Source organism: Epinephelus fuscoguttatus, linkage group LG11, assembly GCF_011397635.1.
Source record: "Epinephelus fuscoguttatus linkage group LG11, E.fuscoguttatus.final_Chr_v1".
Lineage (NCBI taxonomy): Eukaryota > Metazoa > Chordata > Actinopteri > Perciformes > Serranidae > Epinephelus > Epinephelus fuscoguttatus.
In genome coordinates, this window is record NC_064762.1 from 23,055,835 (window position 1) to 23,069,248 (window position 13,414).

The following is a 13,414-nucleotide window of genomic DNA, read 5'->3' on the forward strand; positions in this document are numbered from 1 at the left end:
TGACAGTTGGCTCTACGATTCAGGTGTGTTATGCTAGTAGCAGCTAATGTAGCGGCTAGCTTCTACCCCATATAATTTAACGGTCTATGGCAGAGATGAGGAGCGGGCTACAGAGGTCAGGTAAGCTCATTTATCTTGACACGTCCATGTTTGTTTCACTTTCAAACTTGTCGTCTTCAGTCCCAGCCGCCGCAGACTCAAGTGACATCATTGGAGGCAACTTATCGCGTCTCGAGCTGGTTACTCTGTAGCAAGGAAAGGCTAGTTTTATTTCACACAATTAGCTACATTTCTTCTCCATAAGTTCCCTTTTACGTAAATATGGAAAGTTTTATTGGCAAAATGTACTTAAAACACTAAAAGTAAAAGCACTCAGCGCAGAAAATGACAGTGTTAACACCATATAATTGCATTATTATTATTATTATTATTATTATTATTATTATTACAGTGTGTAACGTTTAGCATTTAGTGTTGTATGCTAGCTGGCTGAGGGGAAGCTAATTTTAACATTGTTTGTAGGGTTGCAGTGATGTACCGGTTTTAGGGTATACCATGATATAAAAGTTGACAGTTATTATACCATGTACATTTGCTTATCTATAAAATAAAGCAACTACATGGAGAACCTCCCATTTATTTGAGTTATTTTCAAATGGGAGACTTTTTACACAAATTTCCATTGACAAAGTTTCAGTTATAGTAATAAAATATTTGTTCAACCAGAAATAACCCCTCTGTTTTCATTCCTTAAAAGGTCATTCTGACTGATAATAATATAAATTTGGTAATACCTTGATACCCTGAAACCGAGATTTTTTTCTGAGACGGTTATCATACCATGAAAATCTCATACTGTTGCTGTTTTACCTATCTACTGCAACATTTAGTAGATTTTACACTAAACACATGTGATGCCCTTTTAAAATACTCTAATATTTAAAGTAGAAACAGACAATACTTTCCAACTTGTCATTACCCAAGGAAACTTAAAAAAAAAAAACTTCTATAGCTTTATGGTGTTTTTAAGCGGTATTATTGCTGACGCTGATGTCGCAAAGACACCCAGCTCACTTTATGTTTTCCTCAGAGCAGAGCAGCTACCACAGTTTCCACAGTTACTTCAGTTTTTCCACCGTTACGTATGTCCACCATTTCCGCTAATGGGATAGTAACTGCAGAGAACTTACATTGATGTACTTTGGTAACTCATGATAACAGGGAAAGAAAAGCACATCCTCTTCCTGTTTTAGATGTGCCATGGTTGACACATGGTTACTTTGTGCTGTAAATCGATCCTCCATCAGATCATACCTGATGTCATTGTGATAGCACGATTTAGACGGAAACAGTCTAAACGCAGATGGTGTCATTATTCTATAGCAATTACAGTGTACGACCGACATTAATTTCATAATGATAAGTTCAAGTAGAAATGCACGATATGATTTTTTTTACAGGTGATGCCAATAACTGATAATTACAGATAATTTTGTCATATTTTAAAAAGAAGTTCATAACCTGTAGGTAGCATAAGTGGATGACCTCTGACCTAACCAAATCTGAAACCACTATTGTTCGTACTCGTACTCGTACTCGTACTCGTCGTCCTCCGCTTATCTGGGTCCGGGTCACGGGGGCAGCAGCCTCAGCAAGGAAGCCCAGACAGTCCTCTCCCCAGCCACTTCCATCAGCTCTTCCGCGGGAACCCCGAGGCATTCCCAGGCCAGCCGGGTGATGTAGTCCCTCCAGCGTGTCCTGGGGCGGCCCCGAGGTCTCCTCCCGGTTGGACATGCCCGAAACACCTCCCAAGGGAGGCGTCCGGAAGGCATCCTTACCAGATGCCCGAACCACCTCAACTGGCTCCTCTCGATGTGGAGGAGCAGCGGCTCTACTCCGAGTCCCTCCCTAATGTCTGAGCTCCTCACCCTATCCCTAACGCTGAGCCCAGCCACCCTGCGGAGGAAACTCATTTCGGCTGCTTGTATTCGCGATCTCATTCTTTTGGTCACTACCCAGAGCTCGTGACCATAGGTGAGGGTTGGAACGAAGATCGACCGGTAAATCGAGAGCTTCGCTTTCTGGCTAAGCTCCCTTTTCACCACAACGGACCGGTTAAGCGCCCGCATCACTGCTGACGCCGCCCCAATCCGCCTGTCAATCTCCCGCTCCATCCTACCCTCACTCGTGAACAAGATCCCGAGATACTTAAACTCCTCCACCTGAGGAAGGACCTCCCCCCTGACCTGGAGTGGGCAATCCACCTTTTCCGGCTGAGGACCATGGCCTCGGACTTGGAGGTGCTGATTCTCATCCCAGCCGCTTCACACTCGGCTGCGAACCGCCCCAGTGAGAGCTGGAGGTCACTGTTCGATGGAGCTAGGAGGACCACGTCATCCGCAAAAAGCAGGGACGAGATTCTCCCATCACCGAATCTGACACCCTCCACCACTCGGCTGCGCCTAGAAATTCTGTCCATAAAAGTTATGAACAGAACCGGCGACAAAGGGCAGCCCTGGCGGAGTCCATCCCTCACCGGGAACAGGTCCGACTTACTGCCAGCCACGCAAACCAGACTCATGCTCCTTCAGTACAGGGACTGGATGGCCCTTAGCAAGGGGCCACCCACCCCATACTCCCGGAGCACCCCCCACAGGATGCCCCTGGGGACACGGTCGTAAGCCTTCTCCAAATCCACAAAACACATGTGGACTGGTTGGGCGAACTCCCATGCCCCCTCCAGCACCCTGCCTTGAGATATCCGGGACGAATCTCATCCATCCCCGGGGCTCCGCCGCCTCGGAGTTGTTTCACCACCTCGGCGACTTCTGCCCCAGAAATTGGACGACCCGCCCCCTGGAATACGTGTTGGTGGGATTGAGGAGCTCCTCAAAGTATTCCTTCCACCGCCCGACAATGTCCCCAGTTGACGTCAGCAGCTCCCCGCCCCCACTGTGAACAGTGTGAGCAAGTTGCCACCTTCCCCCCCTGAGGCACCGGACGGTTTGCCAGAACCTCTTTGGAGCCGATCGATAGTCTTCCTCCATGGCCTCACCGAACTCCTCCCACGCCCGAGTTTTTGCCTCCACGACTGCCGCCGCCGCGCTCCGCTTGGCCCGCCGGTACCCGTCAGCTGCTTCCGGAGACCCACAGACCAACCATGCCCTGTAGGCCTCCTTCTTCAGCCTGACGGCTCCCCTCACCTCTGGTGTCCACCAGCGGGTTCGGGGATTACCGCCGCGATTGGCACCAGCGGCCTTGCGGCCACAGCTCGCAACCGCCGCCTCAACAATGGCAGAGCGGAACAAGGCCCATTCGGACTCAATGTCCCCCTCCGCCCTCGGGACGCGGTCGAAGCTCTCCCGGAGGTGGGAGTTGAAGATCATCTGGACAGGTTCTTCCGCCAGGCGTTCCCAGCAGACCCTCACTGTTCGTTTGGGCCTGCCAGGTCTGCGTGGCGTCTTCCCCCACCATCTGATCCAACTCACCACCAGGTGGTGATCAGTTGACAGCTCTGCTCCTCTCTTCACCCGAGTGTCCAGAACATATGGCCGCAGGTCAAATGATACGACTACAAAGTCGATCATTGACCTGCGACCTAGGCTGTCCTGGTGCCACGTGCACCGATGGACATCCTTATGTTTGAACATGGTGTTTGTTATGGCCAAACTGCGACCCGCACGGAAGTCCAATAACTGAACACCACTCGGATTCAGATCGGGCAGGCCATTCCTCCCAATCACGCCCCGCCAGGTCCCGCTGTCATTGCCCACGTGAGCGTTGAAGTCCCCCAGCAGAACAATGGAGTCCCCAGTTGGGGCACTGTCCAGCACCCGTCCCAGGGACTCCAAAAAGGGTGGGTACTCTGAACTGTTGTTCGGTGCATAAGCACAGACAACAGTCAGGACCCGTTCCCAGGCGCAGGGAAGCAACCCTTTCGTCTACTGGGGTAAACCCCAACGTACAGGCAGAGAGTCTGGGGCTATCAGAAAGCCCACCCCGGCCCTCCGCCTCTCACCCGGAGCAATTCCAGCGAAGGAGAGAGTCCAACCCCTCTCAAGGACTAGGGTTCCAGAGCCGGAACTATGTGTCGAGGTGAGGCCGACTATATCTAGCCGGTAACGCTCAGCCTCTTCCACAAGCTCCGGCTCCTTCCCCGCCAGAGAGGTGACATTCCATGTCCCAAGAGCCAACTTCTGTAACTGAGGATCGGACCGCCAAGGCCCCCGCCTTGGTCTGCTGCCCAATCCACATTGCACCGAACCCTTCTGGATCCCTCTACGGGTGGTGGGCCTGCAGGGGGACGAACCCATGTAGCCGGTTCGGGCTGGGCCCGGCCGGACCCCATGGGCGAAGGCCCGACCACCAGGCGCTCGCCCACAGACCCCAACCCCAGGCCTGGCTCCAGGGCGGGGCCCCGGTAACCCTCCGGGCCGGGTACACGTATCCTTGATCATAACCATCATGAAGGGTCCACTATTGTTAACACAACAAAAACAAAAAACATTTCTGACTCTTTAAATGTGATTTGCCAAAGATTTCAAATTAGATGCTTTGACATAATCTGTCAAATCAGACATGTCATTGTATTATACACAAGTAATTGAAGTAAGATCATCCCTCAATACAAACATAAAGGCTTTGTGATTCCCATACATTGATTTTATATGTGAAGACCTGTCATAATATCAACACTAGCCTGCCAAATTTTGATTTTTTTTTTTTTTTAGCATTCAAAATGAGTAAACTCTGCTGTTATTGTAGAGCTGCACACAGTGTATTGATTCCCTCAGCTGTTCCTTGATCTGCTCTCTCTGCTTCTCTGTCTATCATGAGAAAATAGCACACCCCGCAGTCCGCAGCACATACTGACGGGGCTAACTGTTATAAACAGGTTTCACGAGTGAGTCGAGCCGCTTTGGTGTCGTTGTGATTTGTTGGGATTGTTAAACAGCTCTGTGATGAATGTTAGCTGCTGCTGCTGCTGCTGCTGCTGTGTTTTCTTGAGCTGGGCAAACGTTAAACTGACCGTTCCTCTGGAAGGCAGCGTCTCCAGGCATTGTCCATCTGCGCTGCATTTAACCAGTGTAATAGCAGAAACAGAAAAGGATCAGACCCCCCGCAGAATCGAGCTGTCTTCCTCTAAATTTGTGAAAAACATCCACACTGGCGACAACATATTTGGCTCTCTAGCTATTGTGCAATGCTTGCTCTTCTTCTTCTTCTTCTTCTTCTTCTTCTTCTTCTTCTTCTCTGTGTTTACTGTTGTGGATGATGTGCCAGTTAAGTCAATGACAGCAAATTTGCTTCACATTATCGTTTCTATCAGCTATAATGTTATTGTTGGATTAATAAATAATACTATAAATTTCTCATTATCAGCTGGTAATCTGTCCACCAGATATAGTTCATCCCTAAATTAAAGCCTAACCCCCCAAAAATCCACCTTAAATCATGTTTAAAAAAAAAAAAAAAAAAAGGTGGAGTTGGTTTCCTAAACTTGATAGCTTGTGACCTCTTACAAAAAAAGCAGTGTCTACTTGGGGTCCCTTGATAGGTTTAAAGTATCTGTAGCTGTCGGAAATGTACTGCTATCAAAAGTGACATCACTATTTCCCTCTTAAATGTGGCGGGTGTACTTTACTTGAGTATTTCAATTTTATACTTTTACTCCACTACATACCAGAGGGAAATATTGCACTTTTTACTGCACTGCATTCATGCTGCATTTAGTAGATTTTCCTTTAAAAAACATACGGTGAGCCTGAGCATAGATTTCAGTGATGTTAAAAATTGAACAAGTGGTTCCCAAATTTATGGCTTGTGACCTCTCACAAAAATCAGTGTTTGTCTGGGGTCCTTTGATTTTTTTTTAAAGTAATTATATTTGAATGTAGTGGTGTCAAAAGTACAATATTTCCCTCTGAAATGTGGTGGATTAAAAGTTTAAAATGATAACTGGAAATACCTACTGAAGTGTAAGTACCTTAAATTTGTCAGTATTTGGATAAACGTCTTCCACTGCCTTCTTGGAATACAGTAGGGACAGATTTTTAGTGTTTGTCTTGCTTTCTTTATCTATGTTTGAACATAGCAACAGGCATTTTCACCGCTTTGGTCACTATGGTAATGGCAGTGAATATTGTCTCCTGCCTAGTGACTGCGAGGAGGAGAAGCTTGTGAGGCTTTAGCTCAATGCTCAGGGGGGGCAGGATTTATTTTATTTTTATTATATTTTTCCACAGTTGAGTTATTCATCTTGTCAGTGGAGCATCTTTGCAGCGAGGCACGGTTTTGTCAGGCAGCACAGTGTGTGTGTGTGTGTGTGTGTGTGTGTGTGCGCATCCCTGAGAGCCGGGACCAACCGGCTGTTGCCATGGATACTCAGTGCTGACACCACAAGAACTGTGTAGGCTTGTTGAAGATATAATTAATAACAAAGGATTAGAGGCAAAGGTAGCATGGGGCTCAGTATGAGAAACCTCATCACACAGTTACTATAATTGGCACCCTCTCTGTGCGTGTGCGCGCGCGTGTGAGAACGCCACAAGAAAAGTTACCGAAAAATAAGCGTGGAAACAGTACTCTCATACTCTGCCGCTGCATTTATCTTCTTGACAAGCAATTTGCTCTAAATATGTTTTCTTGGTTGCTGGCCAGAAACTTGTAGGTAGATGTTTTCTGAAAGTAATTTATTTGGGCCAGTGTTACCTTGGTGTTTGCCTTGATGCTTGCATAACAAATATCTTCGGAACATTTATGAAACAAACATAATGAGGTAATTGTTATTGATTTAATACACTGTAGCTCTACACATGGAAGTACAGAAGTGTTTTGTAATGTTTACATGGAGTACAGGCTTGATCCAGACTGCTATATCTCAGCAAGTATTGGATGAACCGTCATTAAATTTTGTACAGACATTTACGGTCCTCGGAGGATGAAGCTTCCTCTGATTTTTCCTCTAGCACCTCCATGACATTTTGGTTTTAGTGAATTACAATTACACACGATGTCCAGAGGATATGTTGTTAAAGACAAAGTCTGCACACCTTAGTTTAAAAAAGACAGCGTTTTGATCATGTCGTGCTTTTTTATATATTTTGATTTGTATTTTTCATATGTTTTTGACCTGACGAAGATGCAAGTAGGATAGATAGCCTTATTGTCATTGTACGAGTGCAACAAAATAAGGTTTGCAGCTCTCATACACAATGTAGTGAAAGGACAGTCTGTAGAGAATGTAGACACAATCAGAGAAGCAACAATGAGGTTAGTGACCAGTGCAATCATATATGCAAACTGTCTACGTACAATTCAGAAAAAGTCTAAAAGGGAAACAAACTAAAACAGTCAAATAATGCAAGAACCATCAATGCTACAATAATAAATAATTAAGAGATAAATATATATACAGTAGCTCCAGTCAAATGAGCAGTAGTGAACAGGTCAAAAGAGGATTGAAACATTGTCTTCATCAAACATATGCGGCATGGAATATGTGTGGAGGTGTTTTTTTTATCATCTGGCCAGCATTTTGATTTGTTCAATACATTTGTGTATGACTAAATAGTGTTCCTGAAAAACTAATGACTTTTTCCATCAGCCTCAGCGATGCTGGTGTCTAGTGCATAGACTGTGGAAACGTAGCTACTATGACATCACTCACTGGTTTATGGAATCCCGTTGTGAAGCCTCAAGTTTGGCATTACGGCCATCACCATCTTGGTTTTATGGAGCCAGGAGTGATCATATTTGGGTAATAGGCTGGCACTTTGGAGGAGCGAGGGGTGGATCTGACTGAGAAGCCGAGGAGACTCTCAGCAGACAGCCTGTCACTCAAAGTGACCCGCCAAAATGTAAATGAGCAAGTTATATAAAATTTCATCCCCTATACAGTTGTCATGAAGGGGGAAATTAGCTACAGAGACCAAAACTATTGTAGGCTGTAAACATTTTTATTGCTTACAGTGTTACACAGTTGCTGGTTTTTGTTTGATATCTAGTGTCAGCAAAAATGTTGTTGCACATTTCCAATCTGTCATTCGCTCAGTTAGCTTGTTTATTATATTATATGTGTGTATATATATATATATATATATATATTATATTTTATATTATATATTATATTATATATATATTATATGAATGCTACACTGAATGTCCTGCTGAGCTCCGTTTAAACGTTAAAACTTTTTATGAGAAAAAACGAATTGTTGAAGATTCGTATGAAACGGCTGAATTTGATTCGACTGACAAAATGATTTCAGATATTGGTGTCTGTGGGGACGGACTCGCTTTTGGAGCCAGCCTCAAGTGGCCACTAGAGGAACTGCAGTTTCTGGCACTTCTACGTTGGCTTCATTTTTCAACTCTGGTGGTTGGCGCTTGGTTTAGTGTTACTCAGGGGAACATTAGCATGCAAACAAACTAGCTTAGATGGTGAACATGGTAAACGCACCATCAGCATGGTCAGTGTGAGCACATTAGCATGCTGAGCGTTAGCCCTGTAGGACTGTTGTGTTCGACCGCATTACTTTTAGCTACGTGTACCTAATAAACTGGTGACTGAGTGCACGTTACTAATCAGAATTTAAAGGACCACTATGTAGGATATAGGGGGATCTATTTCTGTTTATTATTATTCATAAGTATGTTTCCATTTGTGTATTATCACCTGAAACAGTTTTCGTTAGCTTGTAATGAATCCTTCATATCTACACAGGGAGCAGTTCCTCTTCCACGGAGCCAGCCATGCTGCACAGCCATGTTTCTACAACAGCCCAAACGGGACAAACCAACAGTGGCTTCAGAGGGGGCCCTACATGTTACCTGAAGGCCACCGTGGGCTCTTTACATGAGAGGTGAGTGGATGGGTATCAGGCTGTTAAATGCCACTAAATCCTACCCACTGATCCTTTAAAGTGATAGTCCATGAGTTTTTGGTTATATTGTCTGTAGTTTTTGGACTACACTTCCCAGAAACCACAGAGAAGCTTCTACCACGATGTCTTCCTCTGTTGAGCTTCTTTTGTTGAAGTTGGGGGTTTCTGCTGGTGGCGCTCCTTTCTTCATCTGTTCCATCATGACGTTGTGATAACAAGTTGGTGAATCTGCTGCACGATGCAACAGTCACCATTTGCTGTGCGACTGAGTTGGTGGAGCACACACGGTGATATGACAGGCTCTGTTGACAGAAAACTGTGGTATGATAATGACATGTATTGAGGTCAGATGGTCCCCCTCCCCAGCACGTACTTATAGAAATATCATGCAAGGTACAGCCACTCTGAACCCGTAAGATGTAAAGCTACAGATTACAGTGCTGGAAATCCACAGTAGACTTTCTCTGAAGTCCTTCATCCAGCACAGAGCTGGATGAAAGCTGCTGGTTGATGTTTTGTAAAGATTAAACTGGTTTTGTCTGTGCTAACAGGCTTCCTGTTTGAAACAGATGCTCATCGCCCTTGTGGTATGCATTATGTGCTTCTGTAATTGCTGTCTGACTGATGTTATTGCAGACCTTACTGTGTGTTCTGCAGGGATCCCAGGAAACCTATCTCTACACCTCCAGAATGAGCTGGCCCTTATTCAATTTAGCCCATTCTCATTTGATTGCACAGTGTGGCTCTCTGAAAGCGACCCCACAGGTCCGGAGGCATTGACAAGTGTCTCTGCATGAGATGGATTGCTGATGCTGCATCTGATGACACGCTGCTTCCTCATCTTGGCTTTTCACAAGTGCACCTGTTAGCCATTATTGACAAGCTCTGCAAAGGTACAAGACACAGTCAGTAAGCGAACATCCAATATGCAGACCTAAAAATGGGAACAGGTTAAGTGATTCTCTGAAAATGCTTCTAACAATCTGAAATCAATCACTGCTTTCCCGCGTCGCTCTACTGATAGCACGTTCCTCTCAGACAAGCTATTAATTCACTGACACATTTTATCAGTCTGTTGGGTAAAAACATTAAATGGTGCAGTGTGGAAATAGAAAATCACTTTTTCTTCTTACATCTATCTGCCATGTGTGGAAGGGATCAGCCTGCTCTTTGTCACTGCCATCTTTGATATATGTTTTGTTTTCCCGCTGTTATTCAGCCATGAGTTAATGTGGCTTTTGCCATTTTGAGACGCATCAAACTGACCTCCTGTCCCACCAGTGTTCAGCATGAGGTGATGTGTACAGATGAGAGAGATGAGAAGGGCAGGCCGGGCAGAGATGAAACACACTGCCATAGTAACAGCTGAGTGGCACAAAGCCATACTTCCTCGTGGCCGGAGCTGATCAGCTGTGGCATTTAGTCTGCTCTGCAGGCTTAGTAAGGGACGCAGAAAACTGTGGCCCCTGCAGAGGCTCAGCCCAGCCAGGCAACGACACAACTATCCAGCGAGGAAAAGCGCAGTGCAACCACTGAGCAAGCAAGCATCACCAATTATCTCCACCTCTGCGCTTGTAGCAGGAATCCATTTCAGCACCATTACCTCTGGGCAGCCATGGGCTGACAGTCTCTCCCGTCAGGGCGATAGTTCTAAATTGGCTCCCACCCCTCTCCTCCTCCTGAGATTGAAAAGAGATTATTAAAGACATTCATCATAGAAGAGGCCTGAGCCTGTCTGGAAAGTCTGAAAATGGTGAGAAATGGCAACACAATGGAGACGGCCTGAAGAAAGAGGGGAAACGGGATGGAGCGGAGAGAAAATGATATAGAGATACTGTATGTCTGGGTCCTGAAGGCTTGGTGCTCCTCCTTGGTTCCAGACAGGGTGGTCCCTTGGGTGTCCTGCAAGCCGGCTGGGCTGTAGAAGCAGGCAGGGTGTGGGGCCCCAGTCTGGAGGAACGCATGCGCACAACAGGCCACCCAGCCATGGCTTAAACCCTACATATCAGATGCGGCGCTAATGATACCCCTGGGGACCGAAACAGTCTGGCTCCTGCATGACAAGATGCACCGTACAGTATATTATCCCTGTCTGATCCAAGTGGAAGACTTGGGGGAAAGACTGTATAGGTAAGACAAGTTGAAGGTGTCCTCTGTGGTCTTATGCTCAGACATCAAATTAGATCATAATGGCTTGGAATATTAAAGATTAGTCGGGTTAAGAAATCTTTGCTGCTGTTTTTTGCAGAGGAATAGACTGTACATTGTTACACACAGCATGAGCTGAAATGCTGGATGCTGCGTTTGTTTGTGTCTCCTGTTGCATATTCTAGAGGACTAATGAGCCTTCAGATTTCATACGGACATTTATTTTTAACTCACGCTTTAGAATAGGAGCTTACATTAAGGAGGCCCCACCCGGCCTGGTTTGGTATGTGGCATTTAATTTCTGTCAAACTGCTGCCACTCACTTGCCAATCCTGATCTCTGTCACTCCTCCCATGCACAGACTAAGTGAGGTGTTATCGATGCAGTTATGTAACCACCTGAATATTGATGAACATCAGAGCTAGAGTATGCCCATATGAATACATGCCTCGGTATGTGAGAGCTGCCTCCATGATACAGATTGCATGCATATCAGGAGATGATTGAATTAAGAATGAGGAGAAGAAACTGAAGCATCCCAAACTGTGAAACCTGGTAGTAAGTGTGTGCATGACTGTGTGCGCTGTTCTTATGCACAGTTCGTATGTATACCTATGAAAGTCAATGCACCAGAATTTTTTATATAACCCACATAATTGGGAAAGGCTGCCATCCCGTGACCAATGTGCTGTCGGGAGTAAAGAAGGAAGTAGTATAAGGAGTGAAAGTCTGCAAAAGGAGACAGGTTGGGTAGTGCATCAGATAAACACACAACTTTTCCTCAGGAGACCGTTGTTTGTGTCTCGTGTGAAACCAAGTTAACTTTAGGTTATTTTAAGATACGTCATAACCATGTGTCTTTTTCCTAAACCAAGCCTACCTAACTTTAATTGCCTAAACCTAACCTATGCAACTTTTAATTAAGCATGTTACCTGTCTGTGTTTTTTTAAATCCTACTTTATGTAAGGCGTCTTTGAGGATGCTGAAAAGTGCTAAATAAGTTTGATGTGTTATTATATTTTTTTTTTGTAATATTATGATTCCTTGCTTAAACCTAACTTTAGTAACTTTACTTTTAATATCTAAGTTCAAGTACATAACATGACAATGGCATTGATGAGGTACTTATTTGTTAGATACCATATGAACCGTTGTATGTGCATTTTCTGAAGATATCTTACAAACCGTTGTATTAGGATATATTGATATGTGTATGGAAAATCTTAAAGCTGCACTGATAGTCAAAAAACAAATGAAAATGAGCACATTTAATGTATTTAATTTACAGAAATAGTTGCAGGAAACAGGCTTATTCACTTTCTCATTAAGAGTTAGATTAATGAGATCAATACCAATGTATGGAGCTGTTGCCAGGAAGTGATTATCTCAGGACTCTTGTTGAGTAATGGATTACAGTGATCTTATCAATATGTTTCACTGACAGAAGTCATGCTCATAAAAAACTATAAGATGTACTGTATGTGTGAAATAGAAAGAGATTTCAGATTGTGGAACTACTGATAAGAACATTTATTTGAAGTTATGCTATGCAGGATTTTTCTAAAAAAATAATGTAAGAAGTAAAACCTCTCAGTCATCACTTATGAACCACTAGAAGTGTGTGGCGGTGTATTTATCTGCAGAGACTCTGCCCTCTGCCTGTATTTTGTTATTATGCCTCTGCACCAGTGACAGCTGCGGCTTGAGGAATTATGTTTTTAAGTTGTCTGTCCATTCTTGTGAATGTAATATCTGAGGAATGCATTGAGGTAATGTCTTCAAATTTGCCGCAAACATCCACTCAGGGATGAACTGATTAGATTTTGGTGGTTAAAGGTCAGTGTGACCTCACAAAAAGGCAACACAAATGTCTAACAGGATAAAATGACGAAGTGATGACATTTTATATCCAAAAGGTCAAAGGTCAGCTACACTGGGACATCATAATATTTTGTAAAAACACTTTTCTGGCCGTTATTCAATGTCATAACTCAGGGACAGAAGGGGAGACATTTGGTCAGATACTGAATTAATGACCGCCTTGAAACTGTGTTGATCATTTAGATTGCCTGTGCTGCTGGGAGGAAGATGTGTGTGAAGAATCAATGTTTCAGAACTTCGTCTTTGACATCGTCTTTGTCGCAACATTTGAAGCATTGTCTACTGTCGTGGCTCCATATGAGCCAGGACAGACATAGATGTAAACTCTAACTGCAACTTGTTTGTGGAAGCATATAACCATGAAGTGTAACTCTCGTTTTCTTCTTATTTTGCTGAGTTTGTGATGTTCCTGGGCACAGCTTGCAGGTGAGGCCAGGATTTTCTAAAAAGGTAGCGACCAGGTGCCAGACAATAAGTGGCACGCCACGAAGAGGAAGCT

General features: G+C 44.5%; 1 protein-coding gene across 2 annotated transcripts in view; it reads left to right on the forward strand.

The window, feature by feature from the left end:
- Positions 1 to 13,414, forward strand: part of si:dkey-174m14.3 (uncharacterized protein LOC563117 homolog) — a 61,289-nt gene continuing 47,875 nt past the window's right edge. The window contains exons 1-2 of one of the 2 annotated variants that reach the window (XM_049590887.1): positions 1 to 120; positions 8,726 to 8,864. The gene's annotated coding sequence lies outside the window, so the exon portion shown is untranslated. Of the gene's footprint in view, positions 121 to 8,725; positions 8,865 to 13,414 lie in introns of those variants that run through there. The other variant, XM_049590885.1, reaches the window with a different exon arrangement.